Here is a 23,571-nt window from a genome sequence, read left to right as displayed (position 1 = left end):
CCGTCTGACACACAAAACAGCGACATGAAGTGTATATGCATTACATTTATTTCTGTATATCCTCTGCATGCGATGGGGGTGACGTCGTTACAACAAAGAAACCCCCGGAAAGAAGACGTGCATTCGGGTACAATGGCTGGCGTCTTTCTCGGGCGATTTTTGCTTACAATCACAAGATACGTTGATATGGGAACCCTATGCTTTGATAATGCGGCTCGTGCTCCTGCGCGTTATTATTCAGCACGTACGTCTGATGCGGCGCTGTGTGAGCATGCAGCTTTTGACGTCAGGCAGAACAGCCGGTTACATCAGCAAAGGTTGGGTCTTATGCCTCGGCGAACTGCGCATTGACACGAACCTTCGACTGAAGGGTGAGACTCAACAGGTAGAGAACGTCTTCCAGAAAAAGTTTTTGCACGTGGCCTTCTCCCTGCCCGCCTGCGTGTTATACACGGATCTCTGCGGCCTGTAGGGCGGCGCAGTCTCCTCGCTGTTTATCACCACCTCATCGCTCTCAGACGACGTCCAGTCAAACATTGCAGACAGGAGGCTGAGAAGGTTGCTCTTCTTCACTTCGTCTGTCTCCTGCAGCAATTAGAAGGCAGGCAGAATTTCAGGCCGGGTTACAATGGACAAGTAATGGCATTATATTACATAACTATACTGAGCCTCCCTACGTAACCACGCCCGCCGTGCCCTCTTCCACACATCTGCAGGAGGGTGCCACGTCAAGAGTGAAAGCAAACTGCAAGCCTGATCTGATGTGCAGAAATTCGCTCTGGATTGGTACACTGTCACTGGGCCAGTGACATCACAGCAGCTCAAGTGACTGTAGCATTGGCTCCTTCGCCAGTACACTGACAAATATTGGGGAGGGGGGGTCTCCAGTTTATCTATAATAGAGTGAAGGGTAACGCTAAACAGTGTATTTACTTCCACACCACATATCTGAGTATTCCTATTTTGAAGATTAGTGTTCCAGTAAGTAGCTATAAGGACGACACGCCTACGTGTTTGTTTTTTCTCTCTAAACGCATCCTCTGAAATTAGTCCAGACCCTTAAACTGCGCAGCTTACACCCAATCCCCAGCTTCATGGTACAAATGAGTGACTATCGGAAAGCGATCGCAGCCAGAAAATACGCTGCATTTGCTACTCGCACAGCTAAATATCTTCTACAGATGGACCATTTTTCCTCCCCAGACGCCCACGTTGCGGTGATTTAAGTCTGTGGCATTTGATAATGGTAAAATAAAATAATTTTGCTTTTCTCTCCCCCCCCCCCCCCCCCCCCCCTTTTTCACAGATGTTAGTAAAACAGGACAGAGAGAACAAATCATGCGCCTAATTATTATACGGCCCCATTATTTTTGTGTGACATCGGTGGTTCTTTAAATATGGGGGCTGTAACCTTTTCCACATCACTCTGGAGGCAATTCAGAGGGAAATGACAGATTCTGACAGATAATGTACTGCGGGCTCTGCCGCTGCACTTCCCTCTACAATTTTAATGTAATAACCGGCTTTAATGGTTACATTTATGGACTGTTTCCTGGAACTTTTTCAAAAAAATGGAAAAAAAGAAGTAAATGAATCTCTGAAACAGGAGCCTGTAAAACTAAGGGGATTTAATTAACTGTCCAGGGCGCAGCGCACATCCAATCGCAGAATTCCATCTTTCATATATAACTTCATTTTCCCATTGATTTTCTTTCAATTCACCTATTTTTTTTTTCAGATGCAGACTCCTATTAGGTTAAACATATAAAGGCACTTATCTGGAAACAGCCGTGTTGTGCGCGGTCTCGGGGTAGACGCAAGTCAGCATGGGAGCTATATTATCTGTGACCTTCTTGTCAGTTTTGCCTAATCTGACAAGTAGTCCCATAAAGCATGTTTACCGGATTACCACGACTGCTCCCAGAAACGCAGCGGTGTCATATTTTATTTTTAGTCACAGAAAGGAGCGAATTAATAGAGCAGCCAGTTGTCGGTGGGACGAAGCACCAAGGGTGTGTCCCCATCCGAGGCAAAGGAGGCCATGCGGTCAAAGGTGAAATAGCGACTTACTGCGCAGCCTATATCGGTGCAGACAATGTGGCAGTGCGGGATGGGTAATGTGGCAGCTGTGGCATGCATTGCAACGTGACAGAATTAGTGAACGGGGACTTCTCGGCCCATTCTCAGAGCAGAAGACACATCTTACATGGAAAATGTATTGTTTAAGCAGCAATCTCATATACTTTTTTTTATTTTAACTATTAAGTGCATCATTTTGCTTTGCTATCCTCCTACAGATCATTTTTACCGTGCAGACAGCTCAGAGGGACATTCCAATGTATTTCTGCTGACTACACGCTGTGACTGTGGTTACCACGGTAATTGCATAGCACATTTTGACACCACTGACACTTGCAGCAGCCCTATGGCAGGACTATGGCCTCCTACGTCTGTGGGCCTGGGAACACACCCGCTTGCACTGATGCACTGCGTCACTCCCATAATATTCCCACTGAAGGAACCTTCTTTAAGCGCACTGGGAGTCACTGCCCAGGACTGTCCATCACTTTTTCTGTCCCATTTCTTGGTGATGGAAGGATAATGCCGGGACATGCACAGAACTATGTGGTTGATGTATGAAAGTGCGCTGTGTTTTTATCAGCCACAGCGCACGCTAAGCCTGCTTTCTCTGACGTCCTAGTGGATGCTGGGACTCCGTAAGGACCATGGGGAATAGCGGCTCCGCAGGAGACAGGGCACAAAATAAAAGCTTAAGGATCAGGTGGTGTGCACTGGCTCCTCCCCCTATGACCCTCCTCCAAGCCTCAGTTAGATTTTTGTGCCCGGCCGAGAAGGGTGCAATCTAGGTGGCTCTCCTGAGCTGCTTAGAATAAAAGTTTAGTTAGGTTTTTTTATTTTCAGTGAGTCCTGCTGGCAACAGGCTCACTGCATCGTGGGACTAAGGGGAGAAGAAACGGACTCACCTGAGTGCAGAGTGGATCGGGTTTCTTAGGCTACTGGACACTAGCTCCAGAGGGACGATCACAGGTTCAGCCTGGATGGCTCACCGGAGCCGCGCCGCCGTCCCCCTTACAGAGCCAGAAGAGACGAAGAGGTCCGGTGAAATCGGCGGCAGAAGACATCCTGTCTTCAGACTAAGGTAGCGCACAGCACCGCAGCTGTGCGCCATTGCTCTCAGCACACTTCACACTCCGGTCACTGAGGGTGCAGGGCGCTGGGGGGGGAGCGCCCTGAGACGCAATATAACAGAATACCTTAGGTGGCAAAACAGAATACATCACATATAGCTCCTGGGCTATATGGATGTATTTTAATCCCCTGCCATTTTACACAAAAAAGCGGGAGATAAGGACGTCGTGAAGGGGCGGAGCCTATCTCCTCAGCACACAAGCGCCATTTTCCCTCACAGCTCCGCTGGAAGGACGGCTCCCTGATTCTCCCCTGCAGTCCTGCTTCAGAATCAGGGTAAAAAAGAGAAGGGGGGGCACGTTTGGCAGCAAATAATAAGAATTTACTTACCGATAATTCTATTTCTCATAGTCCGTAGTGGATGCTGGGACTCCGTCAGGACCATGGGGAATAGCGGGCTCCGCAGGAGACAGGGCACATCTAAAAAAGCTTTTAGGTCACATGGTGCGTACTGGCTCCTCCCCCTATGACCCTCCTCCAAGCCTCAGTTAGGTACTGTGCCCGGACGAGCGTACACAATAAGGAAGGATCTTGAATCCCGGGTAAGACTCATACCAGCCACACCAATCACACCGTACAACTTGTGATCTGAACCCAGTTAACAGTATGATAACACAAACGAAGTAGCCTCTGAACAGATGGCTCACAACAACAGTAATAACCCGATTTTTGTAACAATAACTATGTACAAGCATTGCAGACAATCCGCACTTGGGATGGGCGCCCAGCATCCACTACGGACTATGAGAAATAGAATTATCGGTAAGTAAATTCTTATTTTCTCTAACGTCCTAGTGGATGCTGGGACTCCGTCAGGACCATGGGGATTATACCAAAGCTCCCAAACGGGCGGGAGAGTGCGGATGACTCTGCAGCACCGAATGAGAGAACTCCAGGTCCTCTTTAGCCAGAGTATCAAATTTGTAAAATTTTACAAACGTGTTCTCCCCTGACCACGTAGCTGCTCGGCAAAGTTGTAATGCCGAGACTCCTCGGGCAGCCGCCCAGGATGAGCCCACTTTCCTTGTGGAATGGGCCTTTACAGATTTAGGCTGTGGCAGGCCTGCCACAGAATGTGCAAGTTGGATTGTACTACATATCCAACGTGCAATCGTCTGTTTAGACGCAGGAGCACCCAACTTGTTGGGTGCATACAATGTAAACAACGAGTCAGATTTTCTGACTCCAGCTGTCCTTGAAATATATATTTTTAATGCTCTGACAACGTCCAGTAACTTGGAGTCCTCCAAGTCGCTAGTAGCCGCAGGCACCACAATAGGCTGGTTCAAGTGAAATGCCGAAACCACCTTAGGGAGAAATTGAGGACGTGTCCTCAATTCTGCCCTGTCCGAATGGAATATCATATATGGGCTTTTGTATGACAAAGCTGCCAACTCCGAAACTCTCCTGGCTGAAGCCAGGGCCAACAGCATGGTTACCTTCCATGTAAGGTATTTTAAATCTACCGATTTTAAAGGCTCAAACCAATGAGATTTGAGAAAATTTAGAACCACGTTCAAATCCCACGGTGCCACTGGAGGCACTATTGGGGGTTGTATATGTAGTACACCTTTGACAAAAGTTTGTACTTCAGGCACTGACGCCAATTCCTTCTGGAAGAAAATTGATAAGGCCGAAATTTGAACTTTAATGGACCCCAATTTGAGGCCCATAGACAATCCTGCTTGCAGGAAATGTAAGAATCGACCCAATTGAAATTCTTCCGTTGGAGCCTTCTTGGCCTCACACCACGCAACATATTTTCTCCAATGCGGTGATAATGTTGTGCGGTCACTTCTTTCCTGGCTTTAATTAAAGTAGGAATAACTTCCTCAGGAATGCCCTTCTCTTTTAGAATCCGGCGTTCAACCGCCATGCCGTCAAACGCAGCCGCGGTAAGTCTTGGAACATACAAGGTCCCTGCTGAAGCAGATCCCTTCTTAGAGGTAGAGGCCACGGATCCTCCGTGAGCATCTCTTGAAGTTCCGGATACCAAGTTCTTCTTGGCCAGTCCGGAGCTACCAGTATTGTTCTTACTCCTCTTTTCCGTATAATTCTCAGTACCTTTGGTATGAGAGGCAGAGGAGGGAACACATACACTGACTGGTACACCCACGGTGTTACCAGAGCGTCCACAGCTATTGCCTGAGGGTCTCTTGACCTGGCGCAATACCTGTCCAATTTTTTGTTGAGGCGAGACGCCATCATGTCCACCTTTGGTTTTTCCCAACGGTTCACAATCATGTGGAAAACTTCTGGAGGAAGTCCCCACTCTCCCGGGTGAAGGTCGTGTCTGCTGAGGAAATCTGCTTCCCAGTTGTCCACTCCCGGGATGAACACTGCTGACAGTGCTACGACATGATTCTCCGCCCAGCGCAGAATCCTTGCAGCTTCTGCCATTGCACTCCTGCTTCTCGTGCCGCCTTGTCGGTTTACGTGGGCGACTGCCGTGATGTTGTCGGACTGGATCAACACCGGCTGACCCTGAAGCAGCGATTTTGCCAGGCTTAGAGCATTGTAGATCGCTCTTAGCTCCAGTATATTTATGTGAAGAGACGTCTCCAGGTTTGACCACACGCCCTGGAAGTTTCTTCCCTTTGTGACTGCTCCCCAACCTCGTAGGCTGGCATCCGTAGTCACCAGGACCCAGTCCTGTATGCCGAATCTGCGGCCCACTAACAGATGGGCAGTCTGCAACCACCACAGGAGAGACAACCTTGTTCTCGGTGACAGTGTTATCCGCTGATGCATGTGCAGATGCGATCCGGACCATTTGTCCAGCAGATCCCCCTGAAATGTTCGTGCATGGAATCTGCCGAATGGAATCGCTTCGTACGAAGCCACCATCTTTCCCAGGACTCTTGTGCATTGATGTACTGACACAGTTCCTGGTTTTAGGAGGTTCTTGACAAGTTCGGATAACTCCCTTGCTTTCTCTTCCGGGAGAAATACCTTTTTCTGAACCGTGTCCAGAATCATGCCCAGGAACAGCAGATGTGTTGTCGGGGTCAATTGAGATTTTGGAAGATTTAGAATCCACCCGTGTTGCTGAAGCACTACTTGTGTTAGCGCTACACCGACTTCCAGCTGTTCTCTGGACTTTGCCCTTATCAGGAGATCGTCCAAGTAAGGGATAATTAATACGCCTTTTCTTCGTAGAAGAACCATAATTTCGGTCATTACCTTGGTAAAGACCCGAGGGGCCGTGGACAACCCAAACGGCAGCGTTTGAAACTGATAATGTCAGTCTTGTATCACGAACCTGAGATACCCTTGGTGTGAGGGGTAAATCGGGACATGTAGATAAGCATCTTTTATGTCCAAGGACACCATGAAGTCTCCTTCTTCCAGATTCGCTATCACTGCTCTGAGTGACTCCATCTTGAACTTGAATTTCTTTATGTACAGGTTCAAGGATTTCAGATTTAGAATAGGCCTTACCGAACCGTCCGGTTTCGGTACCACAAATAGTGTGGAATAATACCCCTTTCCCTGTTGTAGGAGGGGTACCTTGACTATCACCTGCTGAGAATACAGCTTGTGAATGGCTTCCAAAACCGACGTCCTTTCTGAGGGAGACGTTGGTAAAGCAGACTTTAGGAACCGGCGAGGGGGAGACCTTTCGAACTCCAGCATGTAACCCTGAGATACTATCTGCAGGACCCACGGGTCCACTTGTGAGTGAACCCATTGATTGCTGAAAATCTTGAGTCGACCCCCCACCGTTCCTGAGTCCTCTTGTAAAGCCCCAGCGTCATGCTGATGGCTTTGTAGAAGCCGGGGCGGGCTTCTGTTCCTGGGCAGGGGCTGCTTGCTGCCCTTTCTTACCCTTTCCTCTGCCTCGCGGCAGATAAGACTGTCCTTTTGGTCGCTTTTTATAGGAGCGAAAGGACTGCGGCTGAAAAGACGGTGTCTTTTTCTGTTGGGAGGGGGTCTGAGGTAAAAAAGTGGATTTGCCGGCAGTTGCCGTGGCCACCAGGTCCGAAAGACCGACCCCAAACAATTCCTCTCCTTTATATGGCAATACTTCCATATGCCTCTTGGAATCCGCATCACCTGACCACTGTCGCGTCCATAAACTTCTTCTGGCAGATATGGACATCGCGCTTACTCTTGATGCTAGAGTACAAACATCCCTCTGAGCATCTCGCATATAAAGGAAAGCATCCTTTAATTGCTCTAGAGTCAATAAAATACTGTCCCTATCCAGGGTATCAATATTTTCAGTCAGAGAATCCAACCACACTACCCCAGCACTGCCCATCCAGGCTGAGGCTATTGCCGGTCGCAGTATAACACCAGTATGTGTGTATATACTCTTCAGTGTAGTTTCCAGCCTCCTATCTGCTGGATCCTTGAGGGCGGCCGTATCAGGAGACGGCAACGCCACTTGCTTTGATAAACGTGTGAGCGCCTTATCCACCCTAGGGGGTGTTTCCCAGCGCGCCCTAACCTCTGGTGGGAAAGGGTATAATGCCAATAACTTCTTGGAAATTAGCAGTTTTCTATCGGGGTTAACCCACGCTTCATCACACACGTCATTCAATTCCTCTGATTCTGGAAAAAATACAGGTAGTTTTTTCACCCCCCACATAATACCCCTTTTTGAGGTACCAGCAGTATCAGAGATCTGCAAAGCCTCCTTCATTGCCGTGATCATATAACGTGTGGCCCTATTGGAAAATACGTTTGTTTCTTCACCGTCGACACTAGATTCATCTGTGTCGGTACCCGTGTCGACTGACTGAGGTAAAGGACGTTTTACAGCCCCTGACGGTGTCTGAGACGCCTGAACCGGTACTAACTGGTTAGCCGGGCGTCTTATTTCGTCAACTGACTTTTGTAATGTGCTGACATTATCACGTAATTCCATAACTAAAGCCATCCATTCCGGTGTCGACTCCCTAGGGGGTGACATTACCATCATCGGCAATTGCTCTGCCTCCACACCAACATCGTCCTCATACATGTCGACACACACGTACCGACACACAGCAGCCACACAGGGAATGCTCTAATCGAAGACAGGACCCCCTAGCCCTTTGGGGAGACAGAGGGAGAGTTTGCCAGCACACACCAAAAGCGCTATAAATGTATATAAACAACCCTAGAAGGTGTTGTTTACTATATATGCGCTCTTAATATATAAATATCGCCAATTTATGCCCCCCTTCTCCTTGTTACCCTGTTTCTGTAGTGCAGTGCAGGGGAGAGATCTGGGAGCCTTCCTCACCAGCGGAGCTGAGCAGGAAAATGGCGCTGAGTGCTGAGGAGAATAAGCCCTGCCCCTTTTTCAGCGGGCTTTTCCCCGGTTTTTAAGAAACTGGCCTGGGTTAAAATACATACATATAGCCTTAATGGCTATATGTGATGTATTTATTTTGCCACTAAAGGTAATTATATTGCTGCCCAGGGCGCCCCCAGCAGCGCCCTGCACCCTCCGTGACTGAGTCAGTGAGCCGTGTGACAACAATGGCGCACAGCTGCCGTGCTGTGCGCTACCTTCAAGAAGACTGAGGAGTCTTCTGCCGCCTGCTTTCCGGACCTCCGTTCTGCCGTCTCTTCAGCGTCTGTAAGGGGGATCGGCGGCGCGGCTCCGGGACGAACCCCAGGCTGACCTGTGTTCCGACTCCCTCTGGAGCTAAGTGTCCAGTAGCCTAAGACTCCAATCCATCCTGCACGCAGGTGAGTTGGAAATCTCTCCCCTAAGTCCCTCGATGCAGTGATCCTGTTGCCAGCAGGAATCACTGAGATTGAAACCTAAAAAAAAACTTTTCTAAACAGCTCTTTAGGAGAGCCACCTAGATTGCACCCTCTCGGACGGGCACAAAAACCTAACTGAGGCTTGGAGGAGGGTCATAGGGGGAGGAGCCAGTACGCACCATGTGACCTAAAAGCTTTTTTAGATGTGCCCTGTCTCCTGCGGAGCCCGCTATTCCCCATGGTCCTGACGGAGTCCCAGCATCCACTAGGACGTTCGAGAAAAATATATTAACAGCAGCTATAAGGGAGTAACACTTATATAAGGTTATCCCTGTATATATATAGCGCGCTGGGTGTGTGCTGGCAGACTCTCCCTCTGTCTCTCCAAAGGGCTAAGTGGGGTCCTGTCCTCTATCAGAGCATTCCCGGTGTGTGTGCTGTGTGTCGGTACGCGTGTGTCGACATGTATGAGGAGGAAAATTATGTGGAGGCGGAGCAGTTGCCTGTGTTGGTGATGTCACCCCCTAGGGAGTCGACACCTGACTGGATGATTGTATTTAAACAATTAAGTGATAATGTCAGCAATTTGCAAAAAACTGTTGACGACATGAGACAGCCGGCAAATCAATTAGTGCCTGTCCAGGCGTCTCAGACACCGTCAGGGGCGCTAAAACGCCCGTTACCTCAGTGGGTCGACACAGACCCTGACACAGATACTGAGTCTAGTGTCGACGGTGACGAGACAAACGTAATGTCCAGTAGGGCCACACGTTACATGATCACGGCAATGAAAGAGGCATTGAACCTTTCTGACACTACAAGTACCACAAAGAAGGGTATTATGTGGGGTGAGAAAAAACTACCAATATTTTTTCCTGAGTCAGAGGAAATAAATGAGGTGTGTGAAAAAGCGTGGGTTTCCCCCGATAAAAAACAGCTAATTTCTAAAAAATTATTAGCATTATATCCTTTCCCGCCAGAGGTTAGGGCGCGTTGGGAAACACCCCCTAGGGTAGATAAGGCGCTCACACGTTTATCAAAACAAGTAGCGTTACCGTCTCCTGATACGGCTACCCTCAAAGAACCAGCTGATAGAAGGCTGGAAAATATCCTAAAAAGTATATACACACATACTGGTGTTATACTGCGACCAGCAATCGCCTCAGCCTGGATGTGCAGTGCTGGAGTCGCATGGTCGGATTCCCTGACCGAGAATATTGATACCCTGGATAGGGACAATATTTTGTTAACTATAGAACATTTAAAGGATGCATTACTATATATGCGTGATGCACAGAGGGATATTTGCACCCTGGCATCAAGAGTAAGTGCTATGTCCATCTCTGCCAGAAGAGCGTTATGGACGCGACAGTGGTCAGGGGATGCGGATTCCAAACGGCACATGGAAGTATTGCCGTATAAAGGGGAGGAGTTATTTGGGGCTGGTCTATCGGACCTGGTGGCCACGGCAACGGCTGGAAAATCCACCTTTTTACCCCAGGTCACTCCACATCAGCAGAAAAAGACACCGTCTTTTCAAACTCAGTCCTTTCGTTCCCATAAGTACAAGCGAGCAAAAGGCCATTCTTTTCTGCCCCGGGGCAGAGGAAGAGGAAAAAGACTGCACCATGCAGCCGCTTCACAGGAGCAGAAGCCCTCCCCTGCTTCTGCCAAGTCTTCAGCATGACGCTGGGGCTTTACAAGCAGACTCAGATATGGTGGGGGCCCGTCTCAAGAATTTCAACGCGCAGTGGGCTCACTCGCAAGTGGATCCCTGGATTCTACAGGTAGTATCGCAGGGGTACAAACTGGAATTCGAGGCATTTCCCCCTCGTCGTTTCCTGAAGTCTGCTTTACCAAAGTCTCCCTCCGACAGGGAGGCAGTTTTGGAAGCCATTCACAAGCTGTATTCCCAGCAGGTGATAATCAAGGTACCCCTCCTACAACAAGGAAAGGGGTATTATTCCACGCTGTTTGTGGTACCGAAGCCGGACGGCTCGGTGAGACCAATTTTAAATCTGAAATCCTTGAACACTTACATAAAAAGGTTCAAATTCAAGATGGAGTCACTCAGAGCAGTGATAGCAAACCTGGAAGAAGGGGACTATATGGTGTCTCTGGACATCAAAGATGCTTATCTCCACGTCCCGATATACCCTTCTCACCAAGGGTACCTCAGGTTTGTAGTACAAAACTGTCATTATCAGTTTCAGACGCTGCCGTTTGGATTGTCCACGGCACCTCGGGTCTTTACCAAGGTAATGGCCGAAATGATGATTCTTCTACGAAGAAAAGGCATTTTAATTATCCCTTACTTGGACGATCTCCTGATAAGGGCAAGATCCAGGGAACAGTTAGAAGTCGGAGTAGCACTATCTCAGGTAGTGTTACGTCAGCACGGGTGGATTCTAAATATTCCAAAATCGCAGCTGATTCCAACGACACGTCTACTGTTCCTAGGAATGATTCTGGACACAGTCCAGAAGAAGGTGTTTCTCCCGGAGGAGAAGGCCAGGGAGTTATCCGAGCTAGTCAGGAACCTCCTAAAACCAGGACAGGTCTCAGTGCATCAGTGCACGAGGGTCCTGGGGAAAATGGTGGCTTCTTACGAAGCGATTCCATTCGGAAGATTCCATGCAAGAACATTTCAGTGGGATCTACTGGACAAATGGTCCGGATCGCATCTGCAGATGCATCAGCGGATAACCGTGTCGCCAAGGACAAGGGTGTCTCTCCTGTGGTGGCTGCAGAGTGCTCATCTACTAGAGGGCCGCAGATTTGGCATTCAGGATTGGATCCTGGTAACCACGGATGCCAGCCTGAGAGGCTGGGGAGCAGTCACACAGGGAAGGAATTTCCAGGGCCTGTGGTCAAGCTTGGAAACGTCTCTTCATATAAACATTCTGGAACTAAGGGCCATTTACAATGCCCTAAGTCAAGCAAAACCTCTGCTTCAGGGTCAGGCGGTGTTGATCCAATCGGACAACATCACGTCAGTCGCCCACGTAAACAGACAGGGCGGCACGAGAAGCAGGAGGGCAATGGCAGAAGCTGCAAGGATTCTTCGCTGGGCGGAAAATCATGTGATAGCACTGTCAGCAGTATTCATTCCGGGAGTGGACAACTGGGAAGCAGACTTCCTCAGCAGACACGACCTTCACCCGGGAGAGTGGGGACTTCACCCAGAAGTCTTCCACCTGATTGTAAACCGTTGGGAAAAACCAAAGGTGGACATGATGGCGTCACGTCTAAACAAAAAACTGGACAGATATTGCGCCAGGTCAAGGGACCCTCAGGCAATAGCAGTGGACGCTCTGGTAACGCCGTGGGTGTACCAGTCAGTGTATGTGTTCCCTCCTCTGCCTCTCATACCAAAAGTACTGAGAATCATAAGAAGGAGAGGAGTAAGAACTATACTCGTGGTTCCGGATTGGCCAAGACGGACTTGGTACCCGGAACTTCAAGAGATGCTCACGGACGAACCGTGGCCTCTACCTCTAAGAAAGGACCTGCTACTGCAGGGGCCTTGTCTGTTCCAGGACTTACCGCGGCTGCGTTTGACGGCATGGCGGTTGAACGCCGGATCCTGAGGGAAAAAGGCATTCCAGAAGAAGTCATCCCTACTCTGGTCAAAGCCAGGAAGGACGTAACCGCAAAACATTATCACCGCATTTGGCGTAAATATGTTGCGTGGTGTGAGGCCAAGAAGGCCCCTACAGAGGAATTTCAACTGGGTCGTTTCCTTCATTTCCTGCAAACAGGACTGTCTATGGGCCTAAAATTAGGGTCCATTAAGGTTCAAATTTCGGCCCTGTCGATTTTCTTCCAGAAAGAACTGGCTTCAGTACCTGAAGTTCAGACATTTGTAAAAGGGGTGCTGCACATACAGCCTCCTTTTGTGCCTCCAGTGGCACCTTGGGATCTCAATGTGGTGTTGAGTTTTCTAAAGTCACATTGGTTTGAACCACTTTCCACTGTGGACTTAAAATATCTCACATGGAAGGTGTCGATGCTGTTAGCCTTGGCTTCAGCCAGGCGTGTGTCAGAATTGGCGGCTTTATCATATAAAAGCCCTTACTTAATTTTTCATTCTGACAGGGCGGAATTGAGGACTCGTCCTCAATTTCTACCTAAGGTGGTTTCTGCATTTCACATGAACCAACCTATTGTGGTACCTGCGGCTACCAGGGACTTAGAGGACTCTAAGTTGCTTGACGTTGTCAGGGCCTTGAAAATATATGTTTCCAGGACGGCTGGAGTCAGAAAATCTGACTCGCTGTTTATCCTGTATGCACCCAACAAGCTGGGTGCTCCTGCTTCTAAGCAGACGATTGCTCGATGGATTTGTAGTACAATTCAGCTTGCACATTCTGTGGCAGGATTGCCACAGCCAAAATCAGTAAAAGCCCATTCCACAAGGAAAGTGGGCTCATCTTGGGCGGCTGCCCGAGGGGTCTCGGCTTTACAACTTTGCCGAGCAGCTACTTGGTCAGGGGCAAACACGTTTGCTAAATTCTACAAATTTGATACCCTGGCTGAGGAGGATCTGGAGTTCTCTCATTCGGTGCTGCAGAGTCATCCGCACTCTCCCGCCCGTTTGGGAGCTTTGGTATAATCCCCATGGTCCTTACGGAGTCCCAGCATCCACTAGGACGTCAGAGAAAATAAGATTTTACTTACCGATAAATCTATTTCTCGTAGTCCGTAGTGGATGCTGGGCGCCCATCCCTAGTGCGGATTGTCTGCAATACTTGTATATAGTTATTGTTACAAAGATTCGGGTTATTATTGTTGTGAGCCATCTTTTCAGAGGCTCCTTTGCGTTTATCATACTGTTAACTGGGTTCAGATCACAAGTTGTACGGTGTGATTGGTGTGGCTGGTATGAGTCTTACCCGGGATTCAATATCCTTCCTTATTATGTACGCTCGTCCGGGCACAGTATCCTAACTGAGGCTTGGAGGAGGGTCATAGGGGGAGGAGCCAGTGCACACCACCTGATCCTTAAGCTTTTATTTTGTGCCCTGTCTCCTGCGGAGCCGCTATTCCCCATGGTCCTTACGGAGTCCCAGCATCCACTACGGACTACGAGAAATAGATTTATCGGTAAGTAAAATCTTATTTTTGGGGGAAGTACATAATGTAAGAACGGCGTGTTAACGCCGTGTGCTATGAGGGTCGCGCGCCCTCGCCTCTTACCGCTTTCCCGCTCTGTAGAATGAGAGACGAAGGGCAGAGGCAATGTTTAGCCACTTTTCGCCTCCTAAGGCCGCCGGCCCGGAACGCCTCCCCCGGGCAGGCGATGTGTTTATTAAGCATTCATGTAACGTTCTTTTTTGGGCGGCTATTGTAATGTTCACAATAAAACTTTATTGATCATGGACAAAAACAGTATTTACCTCACAGCAGCGTCCGTGCAGAGAGCCTGTCATTGACAGTTCTTTTAAACTATTGCTCTGTTTGTAGGGTTGTTTCCACAAATTAGTTTAGTGTCTGCTCTCCATGTGCTGCCAAACCCGCTACCAGTACCCGCTCCCCTATCGCCAGAGTCCCACAGCACCTCCTCCTTTCTGAGGCTGAGCTTCCTCACACAGCCAGTGGCGGAGAGTGTCCAGCCTATACCATGGGGTATAGACGGGTCCACTAGAAGCCATGGGCACTTTAAGAATTTGATAGTGTGAGCTGGCTCCTCCCTCTATGCCCCTCCTACCATACTCAGTCTAGGAAACTGTGCCCGAGGAGACGGACATACTTTGAGAGAAGGATATAAAAGGCCAGTGGTGAGATTTCTAACCAGCACACACAAACAAGATGAAAGCCAAGCTAACCAAACTTGAAAACAGCAACAGCTGAACCAAATAACCATACTTAACCAAGTAACTGTGCAGGAAACACGAAGCGCTGGGCAGGCGTCCAATATCCTCTCTGGACTACGAGAAAAGGATTTACCGGTAGGTAATTAAAATCCTACTTTCTCTTACGTTCTAAAGGATATTGGGGTTCCACTTAGTACCATGGGTATGTACCAAAGCTCCCAAACCGGGCGGGAGAGCGCTGAGGTTCCTGCAGAACTGATTGACCAAATTGAAGGTCCTCAGAGGCCAAAGTATCGAACTTGTAGAACTTAGCAAATGTGTTCGAACCTGACCAAGGAGCTGCTCGGCAGAGCTGTAAAGCTGAGGACACCTCGGGCAGCCGCCCAAGAAGAACCCACCGACCTAGTAGAATGGGCCTGTACAGATTATGGAACCGGCAAGCCTGCCGTGGAATAAGCATGCTGGATAGTGAGCCTGATCCAGCGTGCAATGGACTGCTTTGAAGCAGGACATCCAACTTTATTGGGATCATAAAGAACAAACAGCAGGTACGATTTTCTGTGACGAGCTGTTCTCTTCACATACACCTTCAAAGCCCTCACAATATCCAAAGACTTTGAAGTAGCAGAGGTGTCGGTGGCAACCGGAACCACAATAGGTTGATTGATGTGAAACGCAGACACCACCTTAGGAAGAAATTGCTGACGAGTTCTGAGTTCAGCTCTGTCCTCATGGGAACTTAAGTAGGGATTCTTGCGAGACAACGCCCCCAGCTCAGACACACGTCTTGCTGAAGCCAAGGCCAACAGTGTAACGGTTTTCCACGTAAGATATTTTACGTCTACTTCCTGTAACGGATCAAACCAGTCCGATTGGAAGAACTGCAGTACCAAATTGAGATTCCAAGGTGCCGTGGGAGGCACAAAGGGAGGTTGGAACACCTTTCAAGAACGTCTGGACCTCAGGGAAAGAAGTCAATTGTTTCTGAAAGAAAATGGATAAGGCCGAAATCTGGCCTTTTATAGAGCCCAGACGGAGGCCCACAACCACACCTAGCCAGTAGAAACAGCAGGAAACGTCCCAGGTGAAATTCCACAGCCGAATAATTTCTGCTCTCACACCAACAGACGTATTTTTTCCAAATACGGTGGTACTGTTTAGACGTTACCCCCTACCTGGCTTGGGTCATAGTCGGGATAACTTTGTCAAGGATCCCTCTCCTGGCTAGAATCAGCCGTTCAACTTCCATGCCGTCAAACGTAGCCGCGGTAAGTCTTGATAGACGAATGGGCCCTGATGCAGAAGATCATCAAGAGCATCTCCAGAAGGTCCGCGTACCAGGCCCTTCTTGGCCAGTCTGGAGCAATGAGTATTGCTTGAACCTTTCCTTTTTTATTTTTTGTAGAATCCGTGGGATCAGAGGAAGTGAAGGAAACACGTACACCATCTGATAGACTAGGGATGGGCAACAGGCGGCCCGCAAACCGATCCTGCGTGGCCCGCTGCGCCCCCCCAGTGCACAATGACAAGCGGCCCGACCGGCTCCGCTGCTTGTCATTGCGCTACAGCAGCTCCAAGACGCCGCACCGCTGAGGAAAGGCAGCTCGCGTCACAGGAGCAGCTGACTGGGATTTCCTCTCTGATGTCAGCCACTGGGCGGCATGGGGGCGGAGCCAAAGCAAGAGCGTGGATCCGGACGGCACATCTGAAAACATGCAAAGCAGGCGGCTGGCAACGGGAGCTGCCTGGCGAGGGCACAGCGGTGCTGAGTATGGGGAGGAAGTTGCTATCTGTGTGCAGGGAGGGAGGGAGGGAGTCAGTGGTTAAAAGCTGCTAACTGTGCCCGAAGGTGGGGGGCGGGAGGGGAAGGTAGTATCTGTGTTTGTGTTGGGGGGTGTTTAAAAGCTGCTGTATGGGTACAGGGGAGAGGGAGGAGGGGGGACAGAAGCTGCTGTATGGGTCCAGGGGAGAGGGAAGGGGGGGGGGATAGAAGCTGCTATATGGTCCAGGGGAGAGGGAAGGGGGGGGGGATAGAAGCTGCTATATGGTCCAGGGGAGATGGAGGGGGGGATAGAAGCTGCTATATGGGTACAGGGGAGATGGGAGCTGCTCTAGGAGGGGATGTAGTTATGTGAGACCGACGGTCACATAATCTCCCCTACATGCCGTATCCTCACAATCCCAACCAACAGGGACTATTCTCACCCATGAGTGTCCATGACACCCATAGAGTAGGGATAGAACCCATTCGCCACCGAGCCCGTAGCGTGGAGAGCGCAGCGAGCCCGCAAGAGGCTTGCTGCACTCGCCACCCCCCACCGGGATTCTGCTGCCGGGATCTCGGCGGTCACGCATACCACACGCCTGTAGGAGTATTGTATATACAATATATTTTGTGTGCGGCCCTCGAATATTCACTGGAAGTGTTAAGTGGCCCCCCAGCTGAAATAATTGCCCACCCCTGTGATAGACCCATGGAGTCGTCAGAGCATCTACCGCCACTGCCTGTGGGTCTCTCGACCTGGAACAATAACGCTTGAGCTTCTTGTTGAAACGAGAGGCCATCATGTCGATTTGTGGATATCCCCACCGACGTGTTAAGCTCCTGAACACTTCCGGGTGAAGGCCCCACTCCCCCGGGTGCAGGTCGTGTCTGCTGAGGAAGTCTGCTTCCCATTTGTCTTCTCCCGGAATCAAGACAGCTGACAACACCACAGCATTTTTTTCTTCCCAGAGGAGAATTCTTGACACCTCTGACATTGCTGCTCTGCTTTTTGTTCTGCCCTGTCGGTTTATGTACGTTACTGCCGTCACATTGACTGACTGGACCTGAATGGCCTGATCTTGAAGAAGATAAGAGGCCTGCAGAAGGGCGTTGTATATGGCCCTGAGTTCCAGAATGTTGATTGGAAGGATGACTTCCTGACTTGACCATTTTCCTTGAAACTGCACCCCCTGTGTGACTGCTCCCCAACCTCTGAGGCTTGCGTCTGTGGTTAACAGAATCCAATTCTGAATTCCGAACCTCCGACCCTCGACGAGGTGAGAAGTCTGTAGCCACCACAGAAGGGAGATCCTAGCTCTTTGCGACAGACGGATCCTCAGGTGCATGTGAAGATGTGATCCGGACCATTTGTCCAACAGATTGAGCTGGAAGGGTCTTGCGTGAAACCTTCCGTATTGAAGCGCCTCATAAGAGGCCACCATTTTCCCCAGAAGGCGAATGCATAGATGCACTGATATCCGGGTTGGCTTCAGGACATCCCGAACCATTGACTGGATCACCAATGCCTTTTCCAATGGAAGGAACACCTTCTGCGTCTCCGTATCCAGCATCATTCCCAGGAATGGGAGCCTCCGTGTTGGCTCTAGGTGAGATTTCGGAAGGTTCAGAATCCACCCGTGATTCTGGAGAAGTATGGTTGAGAGACCAATGCTGCCCAGCAACCTCTCTCTGGATGGCGCCTTTATCAGAAGATCGTCCAGGTACAGAATTATGTTCACTCCCTGTTTGCGGAGTAGAAACATCATCTCTGCCATCACTTTGGTGAACACCCTCGGTGCTGTGGAGAGACCAAATGGCAGGGCCTGGAACTGGTAGTGACAGTCCTGTAGCGCAAACCGTAGATAAGCCTGATGAGGCGGCCAGATCAGATTGTGAAGGTACGCATCCCTGATATCCAGAGACACTAGGAATTCCCCCTCATCCAGAACTGAGATCACCGCTCTCCGAGACTCCATCTTGAACTTGAACACTCGTAAGTACGGGTTCAAGGACTTGAGGTTCCGAATCGGCCTTACCGAACCGTCCGGTTTCGGTACTACAAAAAAGTTGGAATAGTACCCCTTGTTTTGCAGATGAGGTGGAACTGGAACAATGACTTGAGTCTGTACCAGTTTTTGGATGGCGTGCTGTAAAGTTATACTTGCCTCTTGTGAAACTGGTAAGCCTGATTTGAAGAATCTGTGAGGTGGGAGCTCTTGGAACTCCAGTCTGTAGCCCTGGGAAATAAGATCTATGACCCAGGGATCCCAGCACGAACTTGACCAGATGTGACTGAAGAATTTTAGTCGGGCTCCCACCTGACAGTCTTCCAGGCATCGCGGTCCACCGTCATGCTGAAGGCTTCGAGGAAGCAGAGCCTGAGCTCTGTTCCTGAGCACCTGCAATTGCTGGTTTGTGCGGTTTACCTCTAGCACCTCTGGAGGCCATAGGAGCACCTCTGGATTTGCCCTTAAACTTGGCCGTCCGAAAGGACTGTAAATTTGAAGCTGAAGAAGCTTTCCTGGCTGCGGGAGCTGCTGAAGGAAGATACGTAGACTTACCCGCAGTAGCTTTGGAGATCCATTTGTCTAGTTCGTCTCCAAATAAGGCCTCTCCACGCCTTTCCTGGAGTCCGCGTCAGCAGTCCACTGGCGTAGCCACAAGCCCCTGCGTGCTGACACTGCCATAGCGGTGGTGCGTGCTTTAAGCAAGCCTATCTCTTTTATGGCTTCCACCATAAAGTTCGCAGAGTCCTGTATATGCTGCAGGAGTAAATCAACATCCCCCCCAGACAAGGAATCTTACCCCTCAATTAGGTTACCTGACCATTTAGCAATGGCTTTTGTGATCCACGCACATGCAATAGTGGGTCTCTGGGCCACCCCAGCAGCTGTGTACAATGATTTGAGTGTAGTCTCAATTTTACGATCAGCCATGTCTTTTAGGGAGGCTGCACCAGGGACAGGGAATACAATTTTTCATGACAGCCTGGATACTGATGCATCCACTATCAGTGGATTTTCCCATTTATTCCTATCCTCCAGAGGAAAAGGAAAAGATGAGAGCAACCTTTTAGGGATTTGAGATTTCTTATCAGGATTAACCTACAGTTCTTCAAACAGGGTATTCAATTCCTTTGACGCAGGAAAAGTGGCTGAGGACTTATTTTAACACTCCCGTTACCTTATCAAGAATTTGCAGAACATCTTTGTCTCTCTACAAGAGCCTCTATTCCCTGTGACAGAGCTACACCCCCCCCCCTCCAAATCCACCTCACCCTCCTCCATGTCTGACTCATCAGCGTCAGACTGCAGGATATGGGCCAGAGATTGCTTTTGCGGACATATGTGTGGGGATTGAGACGCTGGTTTGGGGACTGAGTCACTGTTCATAAACTCATCCACAGTTTGTCTTAAGTATTGCGTCTCTTTCTCATTGCGGGACAATTTAGTAGAAATATTGGAGATCATTCCTTTAAGGGAATTAACCCATTCCGGTTCAGCCCCGCTATTCTGGGAAGGTGCACTGCCCTGAGTACACTGTAGAGAGCCCCCTGGTGAAGAGGAACACTCCGCTGTACAAGAAACACTCTTTGCTTGACGTAATGTAAATGTGACAGCACACACACACACACAGGAAAGGTTAAGTACAATTAAGCCAGAAAGAGCCCTTCAGGGAGACACTGAGTAATATGGAGCCAGCACACACCGCGCCCTTACCGCTAATGCCAAGCTTAGCTGGGTCGCAGACTAAGTACCCTGATAGGTGACTTAGTACACTAATAATCGCTCCCCCCTGCTATTACCCCCTGGTACCACTGAGGTAATCTGGAGTCACTCCGGAGGAGCTGCTCAGTCAGCGTCTGTGTTCACTGCAGAGGGAAAATGGCGCTGGAGAGCTGCTGGATCTGCTCATAGTAAAGGTCCCACACCCTCAATGGCGCGCGGTCTTCCCACTTTTTTATACTGGCTGAGGAATCTGGTGCTTAAAATGGAGAGAAAACTGTTTTAAGGCTATGTTTGCCAGTGTTGGTACTGTGTACAGTGTACTGAGACGCAGCTGTGTACTGTGTCTGGAGACGCAGTCCGCCCTGGTTAGAAGACGTGCGTCTCCGTACCCTCATGCCGCAACAATGGCCGGCACCCCACTGACCGGGACGCCGGCTTAGTACTCACCACTCTTCATTCTTCTGGCTCTGTTAAGGGTGGCGGCGTGCTGCGGGAATGTACGCTCGCCGTGGTGGGGCTTGCAAATAGTTCCCTCAGGAGCTCAGTGTCCTGTCAGCAGGGAACGGGACCATTAACCCTGAGAGAGGTTGGGCCGTTCCCCCCCCAGTCCCATGAAGCAGAAAGGCTGGTGCCATCCAGTCCTGCCTGAAAATAACAAACATAGAAAATAAATGCAGAAAACTCTTCAGGAGCTTCCAGCGACGTGACCGGCTCCTCCGGGCACATTTTCTAAACTGAGTCTGGTAGGAGGGGCATAGAGGGAGGAGCCAGCCCACACTCTCAAACTCTTAAAGTGCCAATGGCTCCTGGTGGACCTGTCTATACCCCATGGTACTAAATGGAACCCCAGTATCCTCTAAGACGTAAGAGAAAATAAAATTGAAGTTGCTGCTATTGATCCGTCACTACTCACAGACAGTTCTCCGAATGCTAAATACACCAGGAACCCAGGAAATAGTCATGGGGGGGTCGCCTAGCTACACTCGCACACTCCGCCTTCATACGCGCACCCGAGATTTGCACAATACAATTAGACATGACGATTCGCACTACTAGCTGCAAGGATGTGAGAATATTGACCGAAAGCGATCTGGGAGAAAAAGCATGAAAAAGTGGGGAGACCTTTCTGGACCCCAAAATCCCACCAACTTCGTTAGCAGGAGCGTATAAAAGGCTGTTAGAGGGCAGAAGGAAAGTGTTGGGCGTTCTTAAAGGTGGCGTATGACTGATTTGCGCATTTGGAAAAAAAAAAAAGGGAAAAAAAATTATAAAATGCAAACTTTTTATTCAATTATAAACGAATTCAATAAAAGTTGCAAAAAAAAAATTTGATTTGAGGATAATTGCTGGGTATTTTAATTTACAAAAAAAATCTAAAAAAAAAATTATTTTTCTTTGAAATAAATACTTTCATTAAATCTGGGGTGTATAAACGAATGAGAAAGTTGATTAGGGGGTAATTTGAGGCCATTATTTCTTTTAGCCGCAATAATGACATGTAATTATTGTCCCAATTTAGTTACCTGAAAACTTCCGAATGCCTAACTCCCGACATTTTTACCTTAAAATAAAGATCTTCCCAACTTTTTCACCTGCTCAGAGGGCTACGGACAAAAACACCTGGATTAACTGTGCAAAAAAATAAAAAATGCGAGTTTGGAATTGATTTGCAAATGTAGTGCCTTATTCAGAGTTCTTAGCAAACCGAAAAAGCACACCAATGGACAAAACCATACTGCACTGCAGGTGGGGTAGATGCAACATGTGCAGAGAGAGTTAGATTTGGGTGGGGTGTGTTCAAACTGAAATCTAAATTGCAGTGTAAAAATAAAGCAGCCAGTATTTACCCTGCACAGAAACAAAATAACCCACCCAAATCTAACTCTCTCTGCACAAGTTACATCTGCCCCACCTGCAGTGCACATGGTTTTACTCATTAGAGAACAAATTTGCTGCTGCAATCAGGTCTGAATTCCCCACATTGCGTGTACGGAGGACGCCATTCGCTCTAGCAATCGCCCATCTCTAATCTTACAGCTTCCCCCCCCCCCCCCCCCCCCCCCCCCCCGCCCCCCCCCCCCCCCCCCCCTGGTGACTGCAGCGTGGAAGGACCCTACCATGGGCACAACATGAGCACCTTAAACCCTCCCGTCCCTGGTACGTACCATACTGCCACTTGCCATTCTGTCGTGTCTCTTGGGCACAGTAGCCCTGATGTAGCAGCATGCCAGGAGGACCAGCAAGAGCTGTGTGGTGAAGGTGGACTGGCACATGTCTGATTAGCCGTGGCCGGTGTAGCCCGCACCTGCAGTCGTGGCTCTTATATAGACAGACAGGCTAACACCGCAGCCGCGACAGACAATCGGGAGCAATTAGCCAGAGCACGAGCTGCTCGCATCGTCACCGCCATCCGGAGAAGCAGACGAGAGGGTGAAGCACTTTGATGTAAATACAGAGAATAAGCGAAGAGATGAAGGTGACGCGTCTAGCAGGCGTCTGAAGAGGAAATCCTCCCCCCACTCTCCGGGGAATAAGGACTCTTCTAGTTACCTGTATTCTGAGGACGTATTCAGAAACTGGTGAAGAGCCTCTCATGTCACCAAGAAAGATGCAGCCGACGCATGAGCCCAGAACAGAAGAACGAGGGTTCTGTACGAGGAGAGCGGCGGAGTCCGATTCCTGTGGCTTTGTGATGTCCTGTGACAGGTGCATCCGTCTATTACAGGTTCCCAAATAGGGCGATGATTATGAGAGCTGCAAAGCTGAGCGCTGGATGGGGAAGGGGGTGGGGGGCTGATTGAGGAAGGGAATTGCATATATATCTTATCCCTACATGAATGTTTGTATGTCACACGGGGGAATTTAATTAACCCAGATCATTTTTCGGGCGCTAAAAACAGGACTTTACCACAATTATTTTTCTGGCAATCCAATTAGAGCACATTGGCGAAAACGCATAGGATCCGTGATAAGTTCCCTGACCTGTGTGTTTTTCTAGGCCGCGATCACAAAAACCGGGCACTTATCGGGGATTTTTTTCCCCTGGACCTTGGCAGGTACTGAAAAAAAACAACAACCTATAAATGACAGCATCGGGCAGCCTTCACGGCTAATTGGATAGCCCTGGGGGATCAATGAGTTAGCACTAATTTACCGTGGGTAGCCCCCACAGAAGGCAGAGAGCGGTGTATCTGTGTACCCGATGGTTGACCTATCTCTGCATGTAACACTGTAGACCAGGTATTCGCAACCTCAGACCCTATTACATATGCCCCAAAGTGCCAATAATAGACATGTAGGGGGAGATTCAATTTTTTGAAAAGTCAATTGGGTGTCTGTTTTTACCTAT

General features: G+C 49.2%; 1 long non-coding RNA gene across 1 annotated transcript; it reads right to left on the bottom strand.

Annotated features, from left to right (window-relative positions):
* Nucleotides 1-30: 30 nt before the first annotated feature.
* Nucleotides 31-22,751, bottom strand: LOC134966820 (uncharacterized). The gene is made up of 2 exons (XR_010188717.1): nucleotides 22,388-22,751; nucleotides 31-585 (listed from the first exon to the last, which is right to left on the bottom strand). It is a non-coding gene; the product is annotated as an uncharacterized LOC134966820 (long non-coding RNA).
* Nucleotides 22,752-23,571: the final 820 nt, after the last annotated feature.

This window comes from Pseudophryne corroboree, chromosome 10 (genome assembly GCF_028390025.1).
Source record: "Pseudophryne corroboree isolate aPseCor3 chromosome 10, aPseCor3.hap2, whole genome shotgun sequence".
Lineage (NCBI taxonomy): Eukaryota > Metazoa > Chordata > Amphibia > Anura > Myobatrachidae > Pseudophryne > Pseudophryne corroboree.
Note: the sequence above shows the minus strand (reverse complement) of the source record. Positions and strands in the feature narration are given on the sequence as shown.